This window comes from Pipistrellus kuhlii, unplaced genomic scaffold (assembly GCF_014108245.1).
Source record: "Pipistrellus kuhlii isolate mPipKuh1 unplaced genomic scaffold, mPipKuh1.p scaffold_m20_p_1, whole genome shotgun sequence".
Taxonomy (NCBI): Eukaryota; Metazoa; Chordata; class Mammalia; order Chiroptera; family Vespertilionidae; genus Pipistrellus; species Pipistrellus kuhlii.
Window position 1 is genome coordinate 18,640,370 of NW_023425404.1, and position 17,350 is coordinate 18,657,719.

Below are 17,350 nucleotides of genomic sequence, written 5' to 3' on the forward strand. Positions count from 1 at the left end.
AAAGAACAATTGGTAATGTCTTCTGGTCTGTTTCATTTTAAGGGAGAGGAAATGTGTACATTTTATTAGCTAAGATTAAGTCACCAGTCCCTTTCAAAATCAAACACTGAAAAGGGGAATGAGATTACTGTTATGGCTTAGGCTAATCAGAATTTGTCCCTAAGGGTAGGCTCCAGAACAAAACTGAGAGCCTGAAAGAATGACTACAAGACTCTGCAAGAATGTTACACACACCTTATCTTTTTTAAAAAGCACTCACCATCACCCATTATTCCCTATCACAACACTTATTGACTTACTAGTTACCCTCTGCACAAATCTGTGTGCCAGTAACTCTCTGTGGGGCCTGACCGCTTCATACCTGCTGCCCAGAGGCTCTCCGAAGGCCCATCCACAGCCTGGCGCGGGATGTTTGCCTCGTCGCTGGGGCGACACAAGCATTCTGCACCCCAGCCTGGCCAAGGCCCATCCGCAGCCAGGCACGAAATGCTTGCCTCAAAACAAGCATTCCGCCAGGCCAGGACTGGGGGACTCCGGCAGTGCTGAGAGAACTGGACACTGCCATCTTTGTGATGGAGTGATGATTAATTTGCATATTATCATTTTATTAGATAGGAGGATTTCTTTCCTCTACTAAAGGTACGTACTATTGTAGTTACTAGCAGGCAATAAACGTATTGCAAAAATCCCAAGCCATATACAATACAAATAATGAATAAAATTCATAGTCTTTCTAGATAATTTTTTCTAAAGAACAATATAGATTCAAAAATTCATATTCAAACAAGGTTAAAACTGTTTCTACAGAACAACATATTCAAAAGTATAATAAGCATTTTATGCTACTGTAAATTTTAGTGGGAGCTATTTTTAAAAAAACACATTTCAATCTTCATATAAGGGGCATGATATTTCTATAAAGGCTGATCTTTATTACTGCATTTATGAAGAATATAAGGATGATATTACTCACTAGCATTCGATTCACCAATAGTGTCAGATTGATAGATGGGTGGCATAGAGACAATTTATATATCCTAAAATAAGAAAAATTTAAATAAAAGTGTGGTATAATCATTGGTGAGCTATTGCTCAATTTAAAGTGTTAAGTATGAAGAAAAATACACATAATGTAATATAAGTTAAAATGTAGTATGTAGAGGAGTTGGATAATGTTCACAGGTAGCATGATTCTTGGAAAGTGTAAGCTATAAGGTCAGAAAGAACTGGGTATACAGCCTGGCAATACCAATATAGATTTGGGCCAGCAAAGAATAAGGTAGAGAATTTTACCTTCTGTGAACCTGAATTCTTTTATCCTTGAAATGACTAATATTTCCTATCATATAAACCTGTATCCTTCTAAGTTTAGTGATGATAGTAACTACATTTATTAAATACTTCCTGAATGCAAGGTACTTTTCCCTTGTTTCACAATTATAATATTCTGTAATCTTCTCAACAACCTTATGATATAAGGACCATTATCCCCATTTTACAGCAGAGGAAATTAAGGCATATTGAGACTAAATAACTTTTCCAATGTTGTAAAACAAGCAAGTGGCAGAAACAAAATCAATGATAGGTTTTTTGTTGTTTTTTTTAAAGCACTGTTATTAAGAAGAACCTGCTAACTATAAGAATTGCAAGGAAAGAAATCTTTATACATACTTTTTAAACCAAGGACAGGCAACTGTATAACTAAGATATGTCAAGTATAATTCAATCCAAAGATTTAAATAAGCCTCAAACATTTCTTCCCAAATGGCACACTGTTAATAAAACTAGATAATATAAATTTCATTTGACTTCATTTTTTTTTACATTTAAGACACAATGAAGCAATTTTCAGTTCCAGACCAAGACAGAGAAGATGCACTTTTCCATACCCCCTCCACTAAGAACAGCTAGAAACCCTGGACATTCTTTATAAGACAAATACAAGAAGACTGCAAAAGGTGAAAAAGCAGATGTGGTAGGGAACCAGGAACTTAAGGAACAACGTGTCAGTGAGTTCTCTGATGCAAAAAGTGTAATACTAGATTAAATATATGTAGGGGAAATATTTAGATCAATTGAAAAAGGGAAATGGGATTAGAGAGGTAAAGTTTCTATACTTAACGCAAACTGGTAAAACAGCAATACCAATAGATTGTGTTATATATTGTTAATATTTAGCAATATAGTCATTGGATGTTTAACAGTGAGTTTTAGAATCAACTAGAAGAGTGTTTGCCCATTTCTCCTACTTTCTTGTTATGTGGCTATGTCTAAATTACATACCTTCTTGGTAAATTAGAGTTAATAACATTCATTTTTAGATCAATTATAGTTAAAACATATTATCTACAATTATTATACTACTACTAGAGGCCAGTACAATTCGTGCACCAGTGGGGTCCCTTAGCCTGGCCTGCAGGGATTGGGGCAAAACCAACTCTCTGACATCCCCCGAGGGGTCCCAGATTGTGAGAGGGTGGTTCTCAGGTGACACACCCCAGAATCGGGCTCCCTCCTCTCTGGTTCTTAGTGCGTCACCCAAGAATAGGCAGCTGCCAAGTTACCAGAGCTCAGCAGCTCCTGCAGTGAGTGTCTGCGCCCTACTGATCATTGCATGTCATGGCTACCGGTCAGACAGTCTGACAGTCGCTCAGGCTTTTAGATATATATGATTATATTTTCATTGTATCAGACTATTAACCTTATTTTATTTGTTTTTTCTACTTTAAATAAATAAATTAGTATGAAACTTAAATTTGTATGTAAAGTTTTAGTGATGATGACCAGCAACTATGAAAGCTACAATTATTTATTAGTAAATAAAAAAGTTATGAGTAGACTTCCTTAATTCCATAGATTTTGTACTGTAGATATTACAAACTCCTTGATATCAGTCTTAACAATGATTTTTTTTTCTTATTTAACACCAAAAGCAAAAATAAACAAGTGAGACTACATCAAAAAAGTACTTCTACTGAGCCCTTGTGGCTCTAGTTATGTGGCAATGTGACTGAGCATCAACCAACGAACCAGGAGGTCACATTTCCATTCCCGGTCATGGTACATGCCTGGGATACAGTTTCCATGCCCAGTAGGGGGGTGTGCAGGAGGCAGCCGATCAATGATTCTCTTTCATTATTGATATTTCTATCTCTCCCTCACCTTTCCTCTCTCTGAAATCGATAAAAACATGTTTTTAAAAAGTGCTCCTGTGCAGCAAAGGAAACCATAAAAATGAAAAGCCATCTATGGAGTGAAAGATAATATTTCCCAAGTCATATATCTTATAAGGATTTAACATTTAAAATATGTAAAGAACTCATACAACTCAAAAGAACAAAGTAAACAATCCATTTTTTTAAATAGGCAGAGAAAAAGGAGACATATGTAAAACTTTAGACAATAAAAATAAATAGATAAATAGATAGATAAATAAATATATAATAGGCAGAGGATCTGATTAGACATTTTTCCGAAGTCAACATACAATGGCTAACAGGTACATATAAAGCTGCTCATCATCACTAATCATTAATGAAATGAACATAAAAATCACAATGAGATATCACCTCACACTTCTTAGCATGGCTATCACGAAAAAGACAATAGATAACAAGTGTTAAAGAGGATGTGGAGAATAGAGAGCACTTGTGCACTTGGTGGGAATATAAATTGATGTAGCTAGAAAACAGTATGGAGGGTCCTCAAAAAATTAGAAATAGAACAACCATATGATCCAGCAACTCCATTTCTAGGCATTTATTTGAAGAAAACAAAGTTACTATCTGAAAATAGATACCAGTACCCTTGTATTCATTGCAACATTATTTACAATGGCCAAGACAAGAAAACAACCTAAGTGTTCATCTACGAAGTGTAAATGGTCACAAATATATGGAAAAAAGTGAACAGATCTACAATGGGGGAGAAAGAAAAACTACATAAGAACCACATTTGGTAAATTACAATGAAATACATGACCTGTGGTCTTTGTAGGTCTAGAATTCCAAATTATCCAAATAAAACCAAAACATAAGTTAGGCAACATCTCTTCCCCTTTGAGACAGCTTGGAGGGACCTGGAGAGTATCAGGCTAAGTGAAATAAGTCAGTCAGAGAGAGATAAGTATCATATGCTGTCACTCATATGTAGAATCAAAGTGACAAAATAAACTGATGAACAAAGTGGATCCAGAGACCTGGAAACATGGAACAAAGTGCAGAATCTTGGAGGAAAGGCAGAGAGGGTGAGTGGGAGGGAGGTAATCAACCAGATTCTATATGCATATTTGCATAACTCATGGACAGTGAGGTGATGAGAGCCTAGGGTGGGGGGCGGTGGAGTGCTAGCAGGGGTCAGTGGGATAAAACGGGGGACATATTCTTTATTCAACAATAAAGAATTATTTTAAAATATATATTTTTTAAAATATAAAATTCTCTACTCAGATATCTAAACGTGTCTATCCAAAGCTACTAAATTAGATGTGTCAAGTCAATTATTTTGGTGTCATAGGATTCATTAAAAAGTGAGGACCCAGATATTCCACAGATATGTCTACATCATCATAATTGTCATCAATTCCATTGTAGTATCATCGACTGAACATGTACTAGGTACCTGTGCAAAGTAAAGTGTTTTCTTTATTTTACTCACTTAGGCATCATAACAACCCTATAATGTTACCTTTATCTTCATTTTATTAAAGATAATAGCAAACAATACTGTTTATTATGTGTCAGTTTTACTCACAGTGTTTTATAGATAAACACTAATGTACAGAGGAGAAAGAGGATGCTAAAAAGTTAGTAACTCACCCAAAGTCACACAGCCTTTAAAAATAGCAGAGTTAAGATTCAAATCCTCACATACTGGCTCAAGACTCTACTCAATTAACTATTAAACTATACTACCAGCTGAGGGTTAAGTAACTTGCCTATGATCATAAAACCAGTAGGAGCCCAGATTCACAGCCCAGATCTATTTAACTATGGAGAGTTGTTCTAAACTCCAAATGAATCAACACAAAATGATTTGTCTCACCAAGGAGTTGCTACTCTGCAGAGACAAAGTTACATACACACTATGATGAATTTCAATGGTAAGCAATTTAGGAGAATGAAATGTAGTGCATCCACATTGCTTATCAAGGCAACACGACAGGTAGAACAGTTAATGTTAGTAATAACAGACCAAAAACAAAAGCAGCGTTGACAAACAGATCTAGTAAATGTCATTTATCAGTCTGAATTTTCTCACAAGTAAATATTCATTAGTATATAAAAGATCTTAAATATATTTTACATCTAGATATTTTATACTATCCAAAAAAAGTAAAGCTTAAACACCAATAAATAGGCATATCAGGAAACAGTAATTTTTAAAGGTATCAGAAACATTTTTAAAGAAATAATAAAAAGTAATAGAATCAAACTGGATTTTTTGTTGTTGTTATCTGTCAGAATTGATGCATTTATAGTTCTCTCACCTATAATTACAACCCTGACCCTTATCCCTTAAGAGAGATGTAAATTATGGCCATAATTTCTTCAGTGCTTTTTTTAAGATTTATAATGTACAATTCTGATACCAGAGCTAAAAATTCCTTTGTTAAACCTGAGCACATAACATATAAATCACAATACTACTACTGGCTTATTTTCAAACATTCCTCTAAGAATTTCAAGTCTCACTTTCAAGAGCATCACAGACACACAACGACTATCTGAAAGGATACCTTGTACCTAGTATAGTAATTAAAATACTGACAGCACTAATGATAAAGAATAAAACTCAGTGACCAATTAAGTCAACTATATATGAGTCATTAGCTTTTCTATGAATACCTTCAAACACATTAAGCCAGTGTGTTCTTCACCAAACACATCCTTTTTTCATAATTCCAATCTTAATGAGAAATTTTCAGTTAACCTCACACCAATTTATATGTTTACATTCTACTTCCAATTACATTTTTAAACTAATTGGAAGAATTTTAAAATAATAACAGTACTAAACTTATCCTTTTTCGCTACACCTCAAAAGATGGAATATAAAACATTTTTATTCATAAAATGTTCTATCCTAAGAAGATTTGTTGTTTTTTCAGTTATATTGAATCTGTTGGTTTGTGGGTGTTTGTTTGTTTGTTTGTTTGTTTAAGTACCATAAAACAGCCAGTAATCTTCAGTGAGGCATAAAAGTACCAAAAAGAATAGGCTATTATAAATCATTAGAGTTACACCAATATTAATTTAATGCATCAGCTAACTTCTAACTAATATCAGATGAAAAGTGACCAAAGCAGGTTTTATTTACAACTATGTGTGAAAGAATAACAGAAATATTGTTATTAAGATTAATATAGGCATTTAAAAATGGATTTTTACAAATAATATTATTTGAGCACAATTTGAAATGGATAGATTGTATCACTTGCTAAGAATAACACTGTTCAATTTTAAAGTGTTAAGAGATCTCTACTTTCACCGATGAGAAAGAAATAGGATTCAAATTAACTAACTTACAATAACAACTAGAAAACTAAATGAACTATGTATCTGGCCTTGGACAACAAGCAGCTCAAAACTGACTCCTACAAAAAGGGAAACAAAATAAATGAGTTCTATAATTGCCTGGGGTGTCTTTCTGAAAGCATTTTTGGGACTGCAGTATGTAGGAGAGGAAACCCAGATAGAATTCAGTGCATTGCTAGTTGAAAAGACAGAAATCACTGTACGGAAAGGAAAAGTTAACAATTATTTGAGGAGAAAAGTACCTGAAGTGAGAGAGCTGCACCAATACCTATGGCAGGGTGGGAGTGAGGGGTGGAGGATAGGAGAGAAGGACTCTTGAATACCAATCTGCATGTGTATAGGTGAAAACCTATAAAGTCGAGTAAAAACAACTTATTGGAAAGAAAAATTAACAAGTAGCTAAAACTGAGTGATCTCTAGAGTTTACACAGGGCCAAGAATCATTCAAGTTCTCACAAGCAAGATAAAGACTCATCATTGAATCCATAGGGCGTTCGGTAAAGATACAAGAAAACAAGTCTACTTTGCAACTAGACTAAAAAAGCACAAGAGTAAAGGTTACTCTAGACCTGACCTAGAAAACCTTAAAAAAGCATTAACACATATGGAAAGGGAAGAGGGAAGGAAAGAAATTTGCTATTGTTGAGCATGTCTCAGAAAATCTCAGTCTATGAAACTCTCCCACCCATGCAAATTCCACTTCACACCACATGGCACTTTGTCTTGTGTGCCAACAGAAAAGAATTCCGAGATACTGCAAGGCATTGCCCGGCCTACAAATAAAGGTAAAGGAGGTAAAAACAGGTGCAAGGTAAGAATGAAAATAAATCTGAATAAAAAGGATTCGGTGTGTAAAGCAAACTACTAGTAAGAGTATGTTAGGGTAATGGAAATGTTGGGGGAAAGATTAGAAGCAGTATGTTTTGATGGTTTAAAAAAAGTTATGACATATCAAAAAATTTTGAGAAAATGGTTTGAATAAATATCTCAGACATTGTATTAGTTGGTCTGCCAGATATAATTTTAAAATAAAATACAGATGAAGATGTAAATCTGCAGGCATATGGCAAGCTTCCGAAACATGCTAAAATCCAAGAGATAGATACACTTGATGCTGAAATCTAGGTTGATAATATGAATATGATGATAAAGACCATGATGATATCTAATACATTCCAAGTTTTCTGAGGATGAACCCCAAAGGTGATAGTGCTTCCCTGAATTTTAAAAAGTTAACCACTTTATGTGGGGAGGCATAGGACAGGAATTGGCTTAAGGCACCTAACCCCTGCCTTGACTTTTTCAAACAAGTCTGAGCCCCCAGGTGTTTACTTAGACATGCCCTCCCTTAAAAGACACAACAGATGCATGTGCTTTCTCAATGACACTTACCCTGCTGATTGTATCTACAGGTTAATTTTAGTTCAAGCTGTTGTTACAATAAAAAGCCTAAAGAGGCAAGCAATAGGGAATTTTTAGGCTCCTTATGCCAACAAGCCCCTTAGCCTCTCACAGAAATGTGTGTCAGAGTAATTATTCATCCATCGTTCAGGATCTGTTGGTCAGCCCCAGGAACTTTCTATGTTAGCAATTTTATTTAGGCATCCCTTTCCTAATTGAATACATGAACTTCTGATATTCAAAAACTATTGGAAGCAAATTTTTATCTTCTTGATTATTCCCCTCATTAGTTAGATAAAACTTGAACACGTGTTAACTACTTTAAGAAGCTTTTATTGAGCCCAAGTATATCTAATTCCAAAGTCCTATATTCTTAATAACTCCCTTAAAAAAAAAAAAAAAAAAAAAAAAAAAAAAGGAAAGAATAGTCTATATGAGTAGCAAACTAGAAGATTAATGAGAAAAATCTCACTATGCAAGAGAAAATGTTTAGGGTGGGTAATAAACATCTAATAAAGAGTTGTAGCATGTCAGAGAAAATGAATTCTTAAAAGTGATTAATACTCTGCATGCCCACTTATTTCCTAAGCTTTGGGAAATACATAAAAATAAGTTAAAATCTACATTTATCTGAATAAACACAAGAGCTGACTCAACTTCTACAAAATATGAAGGCAGTGGTATTTTGCTATTAATGAAAATGATTCAGATTCAAACAAATCTAACTAAAATTCATGGAATTATAACATCCTTAAAATTACAAATGCCCTAAGTCCTTCACTCTCCAAACCTTCAATACAATATACCACAGACTTCAATTTTAATTCTATAATTATGTGAAAGAAATTATATTGATTTAACACACAGTTAAATTCAATACTGATATTGATTTAATTCATAAGTCATTTAACATGATTCATTCTTGAGTCTTGACCTTAATTTATCAAACTAAACTTTAATACTGATGTATTAGTTCTTTCTCTGGCAATTACCTAACTAGAAAATTTACAGTACTGATGAATTTTCCAAGATCTGCCCCAAAAATCATTTTTGTATACTAAAGTTTCTCATTTAAAAACAAAAACCACCTAAAATAAAAATAATAAAAACAAAGAGGTATATTCAAGAGTTTGACTTCCTTAGTGCCCTATGCATCTAGAGGTAGCTATTTCAAGTAAAACAAATCCCTGGATCCATAACTTCCCTACTTTTCCAACAAATTACATTAAGTAAAATTAAGTAACCTACTATAGAATCCTCCATTAAAAAAAAAAAAAAAAAAAAAAGGTGGGGAGAGTGATCGATTTACTTTTCCTTATTTATATTTCTCCTACTATATATTCCTAAAAATATATATTGTGGATTTGGTATCCAAATCATCTTCCAGCAAAACTCGCATACTTATATAGCTTTTTAGAAGTTTAACATTCAAATTCAGATTCAACAAAAACTTCCTAGACTATACTAGGAACTAAATTCCAACCACAACTGTATAAAAAGGATATTGATGGCCATATGTTTAAAGGCAAATGACTTTCAGAGAGAGTAAATAATTTGCTCCTACAACTTGTAACAAGTGAATTCAAGGACTGAAATCCAGATATTACTGATGCCAAAAGGAAGGGGGGAAAGAAGCAACACTTACTGCATGCTAATTATGAGGTAGGTACTTGCACACACTCAATTCTTATCTTTGCTTTGTAAGCTAGGCACTATGTACACTTTCAGGATGAGGAAACTGAGGTAAGAAGTAATTAAGGTTTGTATAGCTAGTCATAGTAAAGACAAAACAGAAACTCTGGGATTTCACATTGATAGATTTTTTATCTCACTACTTAAATCTTTTTTTGTTTGTTTGTTTTATTAATATATTTTATTAATTTTTCACAGAGATAAAGAGAGAGGGATAGAGAGTTAGAAACATAGATGAGAAAGAATCAGCTGCCTCTTGCACACCCCCCACTGGGGATGTGCCCGCAACCAAGCTACATGCCCTTGCCCAGAATCGAACCCTATCTTCCCTAAACCAGAGACACTTAAGAGAGGATGGTTTACACTACTCACCAACCAGCGAGCAGATAGCTTAAACCCCCTACTCAGGGAGGTAGCAGAAATCCATTTGCCAACAACACTCTAGGCTCTCCCCTGTTACTTTGGCTATCACTTTGTGCAGCTTTAGTAACCCACGGATCGCTCTTATTGTAGCATGCCAGGTCTTATATCTTTGCTGTCTTTCTCCTATGCTCTAAGGGTCCCCAGGAGACTTGCAACCATTATAGCAGAGGCAGCTCGATCCAGTCTTACCCCATGACCCTATCCCCAAAGGCCCCCCTTTTCTCTGACTTCTTAGTGAAAAGCAGCCCTGCCTAGGCTCATTTCCCCACCTAGTCCTTCCCTGTTTCTTCTTCTATCCTAAGTCCTTCCTTGTTTCACTGTCCCTAGCCTTAATAATGTCCTCTTAAATATCACCTGGACTTGTTTTGTGAAATCTTTCCCGCTCAAAGTCAAGTACCCATACACTATCAGTGGCCATAGGCAGACCTAATAAGGACCAGATCCTGTTTCAGATAACATTTTCTGGTACATAAGACAGGACCTCCAGATGGTGACCCAGGAGTGTGTCTGTGCTTGCCTTTAACCCTCTTCTACACCCCTCTCTTGGTGCAGACACATTAACATTGCCTTTCCCTCTCCTAAGCTCCAAGGACCCTCCACAATGTTCAACTTTGCAGGTAAAACCATTTCAAAGTCATCATCACTAATGACATCTTTGGTAAGACACCACTGGTAAGAAAATTGTCCTCGCACCTTGGCTTGAAAGACGTCTTTGTGTTTTCATCCTCCTTGCATCTTTTCATCAGGTTTGGAATTCATTCTCATTCTCTCTCTCTCTCTCTCTCTCTCTCCCTCTCCCTCTCCCCCTCCCCCTCCCCCTCTCCCCCTCTCCCTCTCTCTCTCTCCCTCCCTCCCTCCCTCCCTCCCTCCCTCCCTCCCTTCTTCCCTCCTTCCCTCCTCTCTCTCTCTCTCTCTCTCTCTCTCTCTCTCTCTCTCTCTCTCTCTCTCTCCAAACTGCCACACAGTGTGGCAAAGGATGAGCATTTAAGAGTCATTAGGGCAGTCATCACTTGAAAATTCCCATGACAGAATAAGTCTATCACGCATCAGGGAAGCTTGCACTAGGAACTTTACTGACTGCAAGACAAGTTCCATGTGCCCAAGAGCACTGAAAATCACACCAAGCCCTCCCTGAAGCTTTCCCCGAGGTTTTCCCCATCAAGTTACTAGTTCCAATGAAGAGAGAAAGGTCGTGTTGCCTTTTGACTGGAAGGACAATCTTTTCTTCCCTTTTCTTCCTTCTTTTTTTAAAAAAATATATATTTTATTGATTTTTTACAGAGAGGAAGGGAGAGGGAAAGAGAGTTAGAAACATAGAGGAGAGAGAAACATCGATCAGCTGCCTCTTGCACACCCCCTACTGGGGATGTGCCCGCAACCAAGGTACATGCCCTTGACCTGAATCAAATCTGGGACCTTTCAGTCTGCAGGCTGATGATGCTCTATCCACTGAGCCAAATTGGTTAGGGCCCTTTTCTTCCTTCTTTAGTAGTATGTCTGGAGATGACATCAGGCTGACTTTCTTTGAGCTGGTTTTTTTTTTTTTTTAATCCTCAAGCTGGACTAAAGATTAAGAGTTGAGAGAACCTACACTATAGATAAGGATTCAGATAACTAAGGAAAGAATAAAAAAATTGCTAGCTGGTTTTTTACTTTGGCTTTTCAATTAGCATTGCTTTCTGAGGATCTGAACAAAACCTTTTACTGCATAAATGAGAATCTGTACTCATTTGGCTCTGAAGATAAGGGGCAATTCCTCCCACCAGCTCAAATCCAGGGTATTTATAGGTAACTAAGAATCTCTTTGAAGGTATCAGAGGATATACCTCATGACATGTAGGAGCCCCATAGGGAATTCCAATTCAACTATAATTAAATAATTGACTCATCCTGAGATGCGCAGATAAAGGTTGGTTACCTAGCACTCAGAGCCCTCATAGCTATATTAGACAGCCAGGTGGAGAAACCAAGACCTGTAAGGGAGTTTGAAATGACTCAGAAAGTGACAACCCTTTGGAGCTCAACCCACAAACAGCACACTTTCAACCCACTACCTAATATTCAAAGAAATCTGTTCGGACTCTACAGATCTCAAAATAAAACTAAAATCAACATGGGAAATTGTGCCTCCAAGCTTGGAAACTTCCAGACCCTTGCCCCCATTAATACTTCTGCAGATATACAATTAAGGAAGTCTTTACTTGAAAGTACTTACAGATATGGGAAGATTTAACTAGAAGCGATATCAACTTAAGATGTCCAAAATGTAGCTAAATCAATTTTTGCAAGTAAAATTAGAAAATGTCATCTCTAAAATTAAAATGAATGAATGGGAAGCTTATCTTAATTGCAAAATCTGTGCTCCCAGGAGGAGCACAGATTAGAAAGCCAGAAAAACTGGTTTCAGGCAGAGGAGAAACAGCTATTATGTATTGTCCTTTCTCTGGGACCCTGATGTGTTTGCAAAGGAATTTAACTTTCAGAGAATATAGTGCTAGTAATTCTAATCTATTACAATTAATATGTTTTCCATTCTACTTACTAATACTTTGGGAGAAGTTGAAATTATCATAAAAGAGGAAGCCAGTAAGGCCCTTGTGGGTACTGGAGGCCACTTTATCTCTTCTTAACCACACCCAACTAATTGTCTTCTCCTTAGGAGTAAGCTTCTGTACAAAGGAATATCTAATCAGTTGTCTATTTTAAAAATCAGCACCTGTTCCCTTCCACCAAAGGAATGTTATGGAACAATATATATTCTTGCTATGATTTATTTGTCAGGCTTCCAAAATTTGAATTTTAAGAGACTTTTTTGAAACCAATAAATGGCTTTGAATTATTTCAATGGGCCCATGGAATACCTCAAGGATTTGTTCTTTCTTCTTGCAAAAGAGAATTTTTAAACTAATGAGGCCTATTTTGATATGCTTGAAATTATATAGGAAGCTTTGCCAAAAAGAATAATAACTATGTTCTATTTGTATACATTTAATTCTATTAAAATGGATGTTCCAGAGATTTCAGCCTGCCCTACGGAGAAAGTTGCAAAGATTCAGAGACAAGTTCAAAGTCAAAACTCGCAGGGATAATCAGCTGTCCTGAGAGTGACACTGGGCAAGCCAAGAGTAACCATTCCCTGTGGGAATATTAGGCAGTGATATTTGTGGCTCACACATTGGGGTATTTATGAATCGTTTCCAATGTTCAATGTACACCTATATGATCCATGTACAATATCATAAAATCTCACATATTATTTGTTCTTTATACACTGAAATTGTGTGTTGAATCTAAAAATGTGGGCTTTGTGTTTTTGTATGTCATTTCATAGTACTTATTATTCACCAAAAAATTGTTATCTTGGAATGTTATATCTTACAAGGGGGGGGGGGGGAAAGACTCTTTTCAATTGCATTATAATCAAACCTATAACCATGTCATTTTAAGTTCTGCCATTTACGAACAGTCATTATTTTATTCTGATTCATTTGCAAATATGTTATATCCTTAGAAAGATCCATGAAAAGGACTCTGACTTACTCTAAAAGTACAAATTTCTAAGCAGATCATATCTTCAAAGTAGACAAAGATGTATGAAACTCTAAGAAATAACTGGAATCAAGAAATTACTGCAAATAATTAGAATAAACAAAAAATGATTATATGGGACTGAATGAACTAAGAATAATTAATATTTTTATGACTTTGTTCAAAACGTTGCTTATTTTTAAACCTTTTTTTTTCTAAATAAGGAAGCTTATTTTTTTCTCTAGAGCAATTTGGTAAATTATACCCTCATAAGCAATATTAATGTTTTATTATTTTCATAGCAGTATATTTGTTTGCATGAATCCAATGAGAATTTGTTTTCTTCATAATAGGACACATAAAACCAATTTCCAATTGTGGTTTTAATAACCAAGACTTGACTGGAATGGCATGTTTGAGAGAGACATGCCTGGACTTTTGGATGTCATCAGAAAGCTTTAGGAATGCATGGTTCATGGCAGTCTTTCCAAGTAAGAAATAAAGGTTGCTTTCCTGGGAGATGGCAAAGAAAGAACCTCAAGACTTTTGGGGGACCTCGAACTTGAGAAATTCACCCTTAATCTATAGGTATTGCAGAAAAAGCCTGATGGCAACTATGTGGCAACTTCTTTGCTCTGAGGTGCTAATTAAAGCTCAATCTGGAGATTTTTTACTGTATTCCAGCAAAGCAGATTTAAGAAAGCCTATGTGATCAATTATTGTTCTTGTTATATTTATGCAAATAATCAGGCCAAATTGAAAGTGGGCTTAATGCAGTAAATAGTTTTGATTTGGCTATCCTTTTCTACATAATTATTTTTTTATGAACTTTTCCTATTTTTTAAAAAATATATTTTATTGATTTTCTTTCAGAGAGGAAGGGAGAGAGATAGAGAGCTAGAAACATCGATGAGAGAGAAACATCGACCAGCTGCCTCTTGCACACCCTGTACTGGGGATGTGCCCGCAACCAATGTACATGCCCTTGGCCGGAATCGAACCTGGGACCTTTCAGTCTGCAGACCGACGCTCTACCACTGAGCCAAACCGGCTTCTGCCTTTTCTACATAATAAACCCTAATATGCAAATCAACTGAACAGGGGAATAACCGGCTGTAAGACACCAGTCATTATGATGCGCACTGACCACCAAGGGTCAGACATGCACGCAGGAGCTGCCCTAGGTGATAAGTTTGCTCCCAAAGGAGGAGTGCTGCTCAGCCAGAAGCTGGGCTCACAGCTGGCGAGTGCAGCAGCGGTGTTGGAAGCTTCCCCCACCTCTGTGGCAGTCAGACATCCCTCTGAGGGCTCCCAGACTGTAAGAGGGCTAGGCTGAGGGATCCTCCCCCACCCCTGAATGCAAGAATTTCATGCACCAGGCCTCTAGTAGCATTATAATCCCTTTTAAATAATTCAAAATTTAAGATTCTTCCTCTGGAGGAAAATCAGTAGAAAGAGAAAATTTGTATGTGAAATTTGACATTTGGGTGCCAAATTCCCAACATTTGCTATCATTGTGGAATAAACCTATGTCAAATTTAATATCCTTAGGAAATCTTCACCCACTGTAGAGTGCTATCTGTTCTTGTAGCAAAAAATACAGCTAAAATATTTTTGCAATGTCAAAAATATTTTTATAAAACAGATGATTACTTTTTTAAAATGTTTTTATTTTCGCCAAAACCGGTTTGGCTCAGTGGATAGTCGGCCTGTGAACTGAAAGGTACCAGGTTCGATTCCGGTCAAGGGCACGAACCTTGATTAAGGGCACATCCCCAGTGGGAGGTGTGCAGGAGGCAGCTGACCAATGTTTCTCTCTCATTGATGTTTCTAACTTTCTATCCCTCTCCCTTCCTCTCTGTAAAAAATCAATAAAGTATATTTTAAAAATAAAAATGTTATTTTAATCCTACCAGAGGATATGTTTATTGATTTTAGAGAGAAAGAGAGAGAGATGCTGCCATTGCAGGTGGCCCAGTGACCCATAACGTGGCTTCTGCTATGGACATCTGTGTTCCAGGAGATACGGATCCCAAAGGCTGGTGCCCAGAAAAAGTACAGCTGAAACGGAAAAGGGTGTTTGAGGAAAGAGACATCCTTCCAGAGGACGGCCAGCAAGACTGTTCCAGTAACAGAGGCCTGCGGCTACCAAGGTTCCAGAGCTGTAAAGATGGTTAAAGTCTTGCTAAATAAGCTTTGCCAAAGTCCTACTTCTGCCAGACGAGGAAGGCAGCAGGGACCAGAGGAAGCGTGTGAAACTGAAGGAAATATGTAGTACTAGCATCTTGCTTTGGTATTCCAAATAGACTTTCTCTGTTATTCCCTGAAATTAGTCCACTGGCCTGCCTCCTGAGAGACTGGATTAATCTTCCAAAGCAAGGTCATCCTAAGAGGGACAGTCAGAATAGCAATTTGAATCATGCGAAGCTGAACACTAGAACACAGACTCTCAATGACTCAAGCAAGATATAAACAATTAATTAAGTCCAGCCTGGAACAACTGCCTATCCTTCCCTGCATGCCCCAGCAGATTTACCACTGGGTTGCCTGTGTCACTAATGCCTACCACCTCCACAACAAAGAGGGGGCAATACAAACACTTCGCTCTCATCTTCCCCCTAGATGTCCTGCCGCCCATCCCCTTCTCTGGAAGATCAGTGTTCTCATTCAAGTGGTGAGCAATGCAAGGTTGGTGCATACAAAGAGAGGGTCTGCTTCATACCACATTAATTGCTTCCCTTTCTTCTTTGGTTAAACCAGAGATGACTGTAGTTGAGTTAATTGTACTTCCCTTGAAAACAGCAAGACTCACTGAGCTATGTGTGTAGGGTCAAATACAGAGTACCACTCAGAGTTATTGCTGGTTGAAATGACTATCCTAATGGGTCTGGGCAAATGCTCAGATACTCAAGGTTATCTAACTTCATTATAAAAAAAAATATTAAGTTTAACAAAGCAAAATTGCTGCTGTCGGGGTATTCTTAGCCCTTCCCCTGGCCCTAAGAGCTAAAGAAGGTTCTGCTGTCCCCTACTCAATTTCTCCCTTTCCCACTGTCCTCCCAGCAGAGTCCTTCTTGGGGGACTCTCGTGAAGCAGAATTGAGGGGAAGGTACACAAAGAAACGCTCAAACTAGGTTGATGAAAGCTGTCCAAATCTGCATTTTTTAAGAGAGAGGCCCAGAAGCTGTGCAAGGGAAGTGAGTGGGCAAGGACACGAGGACTCTAAGAAAGTGTTTCTGTGGGTTACAGTCCATGACATTAAAAAAACACACACAAAAAAAAAAGAGAGAGAGAGAGAAAGAGAGAGAAACATTGATCAGTGCCTCCCAAACATGCCACAAATGGGATCAAACCTGCAACCTAGGTATGTGACCAGAAACTGAACCCCCAATCTTTTTTGTGCATGGGATGGTACTCCAACCAACTGAGCCACCAGCCAATGCCAACTCATAGCTTTTTATGTTACTAACTTAAATTTTATTCAACTGAATTTTTTAAATATATTTTATTGATTTTTTACAGAGAGAAAGGGAGAGAGATAGAGAGCTAGAAACGTCGATGAGAGAGAAACAGCGATCAGCTGCCTCCTGCACACCCCCTACAGGGGATGTGCCTGCAACCAACGTACATGCCCTTGACCGGAATCAAACCTGGGACCTTTCAGTCCGCAGACTGACGCTCTACCACTGAGACAAACCGGTTTCGGCTATTCAACTGAATTTTAACTTACTTAACCAAAAGCATGCTGGTTAAATAAGATGAATACATCT

The 17,350-nt window shown here is 37.0% G+C and overlaps 1 protein-coding gene across 7 annotated transcripts in view; it reads right to left on the reverse strand.

The window, feature by feature from the left end:
* FUT8 (fucosyltransferase 8) overlaps positions 1-17,350 on the reverse strand; it is a 178,288-nt gene that overhangs the window by 115,397 nt on the left and 45,541 nt on the right. The gene's annotated exons all lie outside the window — the stretch shown is intronic.